Source organism: Sphaerodactylus townsendi, linkage group LG02 (genome assembly GCF_021028975.2).
Source record: "Sphaerodactylus townsendi isolate TG3544 linkage group LG02, MPM_Stown_v2.3, whole genome shotgun sequence".
Lineage (NCBI taxonomy): Eukaryota > Metazoa > Chordata > Lepidosauria > Squamata > Sphaerodactylidae > Sphaerodactylus > Sphaerodactylus townsendi.
In genome coordinates, this window is record NC_059426.1 from 133064632 (window position 1) to 133072334 (window position 7703).

At 35.3% G+C, this 7703-nt stretch overlaps 1 protein-coding gene across 4 annotated transcripts in view; it reads right to left on the reverse strand.

Annotated features, from left to right (window-relative positions):
• Window positions 1-5016: 5016 nt before the first annotated feature.
• NOVA1 (NOVA alternative splicing regulator 1) overlaps window positions 5017-7703 on the reverse strand; it is a 181864-nt gene continuing 179177 nt past the window's right edge. For all 4 annotated transcript variants that reach the window (XM_048484401.1, XM_048484400.1, XM_048484402.1 and 1 more), the window contains one exon: window positions 5017-7703. This exon is cut by the window's right edge and continues 3889 nt beyond it. The gene's annotated coding sequence lies outside the window, so the exon portion shown is untranslated.

Here is a 7703-nt window from a genome sequence, read left to right on the forward strand (position 1 = left end):
AGACTGAAAAAAAACCCCGCTTCATTTCTTTTACATCAGTCTAATTTAGTACAAAAATATTGAATCAATAGAGTGAGAATACTGTTTTTCAGAGTCTCTTGTTCTTAAAGGGCAAGACTGGTTCCTAGCTTAATACCCTTTTATGCAGTTTTTTAAGCAGGTTTATTTTGCTATTATCATCCCAACTCCTTATCTATATATTTACATTAGCTCATAGTTTGCTGTTAGTGTGCGTTGGCCCAATTGTTATTACCGTAAGCCCCATCTTTCCTATGTGAATTGTCAATTTGTGAGTCATAAATCTTCTAATTGTATAAGTTTTACTTGTTTTGCCTTTTGACGTTCTTAAAATATACTGTTGCACAGTATGGCCCAGCTTTCAGTTTGTTTGTGTTTAGGTCCATCGGAAGAATGCTGCCAATATGTCAGTCATCTGCCTGTACTTTTGCCTAAAGTCACTCCATGTATACATTCACATTGCATTTGTTCAGTTAACATATCTAAAAAGTTAATATGTATCTAAAACAGGCCATCAGATTTTTTCATTACTAAGACATTTGTACCTGCCCATTCCTCATGATTTGAGATGGCTTACGATAATAGTTAAAAATAATTTCCAATTAAAACCAAATAACAACCCCCAAATCTCTCCCTGCTTAAAAGATGTCTGCCTTTCAAACTCCTACAAAAGCTCTGGAAAATGATATTTATAAGAATATGTGTCCTGATTTATTTATTTACAATCATATTCTGCTGGGATAGGGCGGTATATTAAATCTCATAATAATAATAATAATAATAATACAATGTGGAGTGTTCTTTTAAGAAAGACAATTATTAATTGTAAAAATTAAGCTCAAGAACACTTCACTACCCAGTTTTCCACCCTTACCGTTCCAACAGAGAATAGAAAACCCACAATAATTCTGTTCAGAGACAGCACACCATTACTTCTGCTGATAACATATAACAAAAAGGCATACCGTATATACTCACGTATAACTTGACCTGCATATAAGTCGAGGCACCTAATTTTACCTTGAAGAACTGGGGAACCTTATTGATTTGAGTATATGTTGAGGGTGGGAAAGGTCCATTGGGAGTGCCCCAGAAGCCTTTGGGAGGCTTTTTAAGGAGGGGTGAGGCCGGCGCACATGGGTCCTGGGAGAGGGAAGAGGTTGGGGGCTGTTGAGGGTGAATGGGATAGGAGGCAATGGAGGAGAAGGCAGAGGATAATGAGGCAGAGAAAGCGGCTAAAAGGGGGGCGACAAAGAAAAAGGCAGGAGAGAGTGAAGCAGAGAACAAGGCACAGAAAGCGGTTGAAAGGGGGGCGGCAGAGAAGGCAGGCGAGAGCGAAGCAGATAACACAGTGGCTCATCTTCCTCACTAACTCACCCTTTCTTTCCTTTCCGCAGGCTCTGAGGCTTGGCTTTAGGGAAGCTGCCACTCAGGCAGCCTGTCTCTATGGTTTTCTTAAAAGGGCAATGCTCCGAGCATTGCCCTTTTAAGAAAATTATAGGGCAGGTACAAAAGCCTCAGAGCCTGCAGGGAAAGGAAAGAAAGGGTGAGTTAATGAGGTGGCCTGCCAGCCAGCAGGAGCGAGGCAGAAAACTAGGCACAGAAAGCGGCTGAAAGGGGGGTGGCAGAGAAGGCAGGAGAGAGCAAAGACAGGACAGGGGGAACGCCACACAAGAATTACCGGTAAGTGTGACCCACGTATAAGTCGAGGGGGACATTTTTCAGCCTAAAAAAAGGGATTAAAAAGTTGACTTATATGCAAGTATATACAGTATATATTAGTTGCATTAAAAAGCCAATGTTGTGAAAGAATATATTAACTTTATGTGTGTGTGTGTGCGCGTGCACGCGTATGTATGTATAGTTGAGCACAGATTTCCAAAGAATTCTGCTTTTCAATCTTCTACTGAAAAGAATTATGTGTGTTTTAGTGTTGTACAGTTCCTATTCATCTCAGTGGGCTTGCACGGGAGTTTCCCATAGAATGTACTCCTTGAAAGTAATGTTTCATCCCATAGAAATTTCTCAATGATAGTGTAATACAGTAATACTATTGCGTTCTTTCACAGTTCCAAATCATTTTAATGGCGCTATCACAGCTATCATATGTGCATGCAAGACTAGGTGATTGCATATAGCCTCTGGACTTTGTGCAGCCTGTATACTCCTAAGTTCTCTATGATTTTTTAAAAAAGACAAAGAATTACACAGAGGGTTAAAAATGTGATAAAATTTATGTTTTCATTGAGTTTTTAAAGATACACAAGTTCCCCATGCATGTCAAAACTAGTGTTATGTGACTGTATTTGTTGGTCATGAGCTCGGTTTCTGCATAGAATTATACCTATTATTTTGTGACCCTCATGGAAGCTAGGCTATCGTATTAACTTTTAAAAAATTTCTTAGTCTTAAATATGTTGAATCAGAAAAGTCTCTCGAGAGCTTAGTTCATACTAAGTACATTTAAAATTAGATGTACAAATAATGTCTGCAGAATTGATATAATTTAGCTTTATCCAATATGATCCTCCAATACAATTCTCTGCTACTTTATATAAAGCTGCTAAGGAGGAGCAGTGAGCTGTTTAGAATACTTTCAGACTTCACAAACTTGACCGTAACTGATTCAAGAAGAATATCTTATTGGACTTAATGAGATATGACATTAGTGACAATGAGGAAAAGGAACAATATAAGATTGGGCACATCAGGGATTTCTTCTGCAGAGAAACAGGAATCACTTCAGACCCAACAAGGCTTCTGATCTGACTTCTGGAAATTTCATTTTGATAAACCAGGAAATCCTAAACAAAAAAATTAGATTTTCCATGCCTGGAACAAGAAATTTTCATGTGGAAGAAACACAGTGAAGACAACTTACCTGTTACTTGTCTGTTAGTTGCTAAAGGAACAGGTTGCACAGATGATTTTTACTCACTACAAGCAGTGTTCAACTGAATTGATGCTTGTCTTAAATATCTTTCTCATCACATCTTTTATTTTTGAAGATGAGATTTTTGAATGTCTTTCCCCAAAAAATGTTTTTATGAAGCATGATAGTATGAGCCTTTCTCAATCATTTTAATTTTTCCAACATTCTTATGCAATCCATAAACCAAAAAAGGCTCAAAAAGTCCATAGCCATATGAGTAGGCAGTTCAAAAGGATGTTTTTCATGTACATTGGGAAGCAAAGAGGAAAATTTTTAAATTGATGTGTACCAAGGGGAAAAAAAGATCCATCTAGCTGGTGGGAACTAAATATCAAATAGTTTCCTTAGCTAATGATCACGATGCCTATCAATTGGGCAGACATCTAAATTGATGCTGGTAAATAATTACAAGATAACCTGGTCTTGTACTCCGCAAACTGATTGAATGATACTATCATATTTTGTACTCTGCTTACCGATTGATTAAAATATCATGTGCGTTGAGTTCCAGTGAGAAAGGCAGACTATAAATTAAAATAATAAGTTGTTGCTGTTTTGTTATTTGACTTTGTCATTTCTTCCAGTCAGAATTTTAGAAACAGATCCTAACCCATATTCAAATTGAATTTCCATGATAAAACATGGGAGAAACATTCCTTATAGATGATTATATACATATGTATTTCACTGCTCATCAATATTAATACAATGTAAATATAGACAACTGTCTTAAACATCCTTATTTTAAAATAAATCTCTTCCCACGCAAGGGACATTCTAATTTGATTACATCCAAATTCCTGTAGATTCTCACTTCTCATAATGACATTTAGGGTGGAATAAACATCCATAGGCAAGCTATGTGCGAGGATTAACCACTTAAAAGTAAAATATCACTTTTTTATATTATGGAGTACCCATTGATCTATAAACTATGGCACACAATTATAGGATGGTTCTTAGCATCCTCTTTCATGAGTAGAGGGGCACTTTCTACTCATGCAAGGAAATGAAGAACCATTTCTAACAATGTTGCTTTCCATGCCATTCCTGAGGATTCCCAGTCATAAGCAATCACTTTTTTGGAGTGTAGTAGTCAGGGAAGGAATAAGTGAAAAAAATCTGCTGTATGTGAATCACTACACTTGTACTTCTTTGGCTTCAGCCATGTTGAAATGAAGTTGATAAAATTATAATTATCAAAAGACAATCATTTCCTTTAAAACAGTGACAGTGTTGTATTTCAATGTTTTGCTTTTTAATGATCTTCATATCATTAGCCATATATTACTGTTTGGGCATATTCTAAAAAATATATTGGGATTTCTTGCTATTTACCATAAAAGCATATGTATGTGCAATTCTTGCAGTGGCCTTTTCTTGCACACAGACTGGAGAAGGAGTGAAGAAGGGGGTTCCATCGATTTTCTGTCTTCTAAAAACTGACAATAATTTTGTAACTTGCCTAGGGTGAACATGGTGATATTTAAAGATATTTTTAATGTTACTGTATTTCTAATTCCTCTAATATCTCCAATTTCTAACATTCAAATGTTTGTTTATTTTGAAAATGTCTATGCTGTCTCCCTGATTAACTTGGAGAACCTAAGGTTGAACATTTAGATGATCAAATATAGAATTAAATTGAGATTTCAGTCTTTAGCTTTTTGTTTTGGCTGCATTTTATTCTTCATTACTATCTATCTATCATCAAATGCAAATGCACAAAATTCAAAAATAGGTATTATGTTGACTAACAAAAATAGGAAATTCTGTGTTTGATTTATGATGTGTAAGGGACTTCGAGATAATCACATCTCTGGAGTTATATGCTCTCAAGACAAGCCAGATGCCTAGGATTGTTTTCCAGTAGGAAGTAATCTGTACGAGGGACTGTAAAGACAATGTATTTGTGTGACAATTTGTCAGTAAATACTGAGCAGTATGTTTCTACACAAAACTGCATTTTACCAAGATGAGGTCTGCTCATTTCAAACAGTAACCATTTAATTGCCTAACATGATTTTCCTGTATAAATAAAAAAAGAACAGTTAATACAAGCAGCATCAGTATTAAAGATTATTTTAATATGTAAGTTCTTACAAATGATCACTGCTTAAAAGTGTCACATGGTCCCGCCACCATTACTTTCACATTTAATTTCCTTTCCCAAGTGGATGGCATTAGTTGCATTACATAACATAGACATGTTCTTAAATTGCACTTCAACATTCCATGATAAAGAAATTCATTTGGATCATACTAGTATTACGATATATAAAAATAATCATAGTTCACTACAAACTGGTTTTATATTGCACAATGCCCTCTTGATGCCACGTAAAATTTTCATTTACAGCACTTCTTTTGCTTTCGATGTTTTGTCCCTCAAGGTGAGACATTAGGAGAGACATTTTTCATATTGGTGATAGCATTGCAAACAATGCTGTTTACTACTGGAACACCCAAATAATTACACTTAGTTACCATTTTTTCAGCAAGGGAAAAAACATATCACTCCACTGCTCCAATGTAGACTATGTCTTCATCTGCACTCCAGAGCAATCATCTTTAAATTGTAATGTCACCAGTAGAACATCATTTAATTTCAAACAGTCCTTCCATCTCTGTTCATTTTTATGAAAGGTACCATGATCCTTAGCTCCACATATATTCAATCATGTAGGATCCAACATAAGTTTCCCAATTCATAACTGAACATATGTGCATGCAAGAGAATGTGCACGCAGGATCTGCTTCCTGTTTACATAAATGGGCAGGTAAACCATTTTAGAGAAGAAAAAGTTTTTTATATATCTTGAAGCTCATTTTCAAAATAATTGTTGGGTATCCTTCATAAAACTGAAAAGTGAAAACAGATCCCAAACTCCTTATATTATAAACACTGTTATTTAAATAATGTGCTTATTTAGGGGGAAAATACAAATAAGTCCTTTTCTAGAGCTTTCTCAGAACAATTTGCTCTACATTCTTCAACCTTTCAGTTTGAAGGTATCAGCATGTCTGTACTTTCATATGAACATCATCTAAATGTCTGCAATTTGTAATGGTCACTATTCTAGCTGCAGGGTAATAAGCATTTTAAAACCAACAAAATATTTCTATATTTCTGTAAATTTATTTTCCACCCATCACTAGAGTACCTGGGCAAAGTACAATCATACCATGTGGTTGTTGCTATATGCCTAAGCAACAAATATTTCTAATCTAAAAACATTCTTTATAATTTTTTAAAAATAATGGCAATTGGTTTAATCTGTAGTTTTTATGGCAACTTGGTTCATGTAAGAGACAGGCCATACTCTAACATCATATGTAAAACTGAGTATTGTAAACTTTCAATGAACTCCTCATGCTGTATGTTCTGTGCTGAGAATTTTTAAATGCAGTATTATACTTACCAATTATGTAAATGGCACCAATATACAACTGCAGCTAACTATGTGTATTAATACTCACAAGAAAACAAGCAGATTCAAAGAGAGAAATTAGATAATTAAGATATTAATTGTTTTGTCCTAATGAAGACTTAAACAAAACATGCAGTATTTTACATGTATGAACTCTGTGCATAATAAACGTATAAATGGGGATTGATTTTGCCCGGTTGAAGAACCACCAGTTCCAGTGTGCAACCCATGCTTTCTTGCAGTAATACAGCTTTTCTTCAAGCATGTCTGTTTCAAATTCTTAGATTCCTGATCACATAGACATTTTGTAACAGGCAAACCCTTAAAGGGGAATGTACATTTCAAATTGTGCAATATGTGTGCTGTGTTTTGCGTGACCCATCATGAAAATCGCCAAAGAAACTGTGACATAGGGATTACATTCACTGTTAAATTACTAAAATCTACCAATTGTAATGCTTTAAGACTGTTTATTTTTTCCAATAGAAAAATAAATCTCATACATTTGAAGTGGTACACAAAAAACTGGGATAAAATTTATCAGATTTCTTGATAGCACCATTTACACATTCTTTAAAGTAAACATTAATATGCACTTTCTTAGAAAGCGATATAAATATATAGATATATAAATACAGGACTTGCTAACCTCTGTTAACCATCTGAATGTGATGGAATAATCTATCTCTACTGTGCAGGTAGGCTTGTGCATGGTGGTGTGGCAATATTTTAAAAGTTTGTTACAGATGTGATGGGAAGCTGGAAGGAGTCGAATAAGCAGAAAAAAGAGCTTAGATCTACTGTAAGCAATGAGTCGGAATGAGCCGTTAAAGGTTAGAATTTATCTTTGTTTCTGATCATTCAATGAGAAAAATGACTTCCACAGAAATAGATAGTTTTAAATTGTTTGTAGAAAGGGGTGGAGTGGTGGTGGGGGGGTGAAATAGGATTGAAAGTCCTACAGGTAATAGCAATAACTGGAAGTGCAGACGAAATTGGTCTTCAGTGCAAAGAGGAAGGCAGCCATTTAAAAAGTCTAAGTGCAATGTTGTGGTGCTGAAAGAAAAGCTCCAGGTGATAAAGAAAAAAAAACTGCAATGCAACTTCAAGCAGTAATTTTGTGGTGCTGAAAGGACAGCTCCCAGCGTTGAGGAAAAGATCTTGGATCTAGAATGAGGTGTCCAATCTGTATGATAAACAGCACACTGTGTCTCAGAGCGCCTATTCAATCTCAGTAAGTAAATGAAATATTGATTGAAAGTGACCCTGAAACAGAATGCATTAAAAAGACATAGAAAGCTGCAGAACTGAGGTAATTCTTA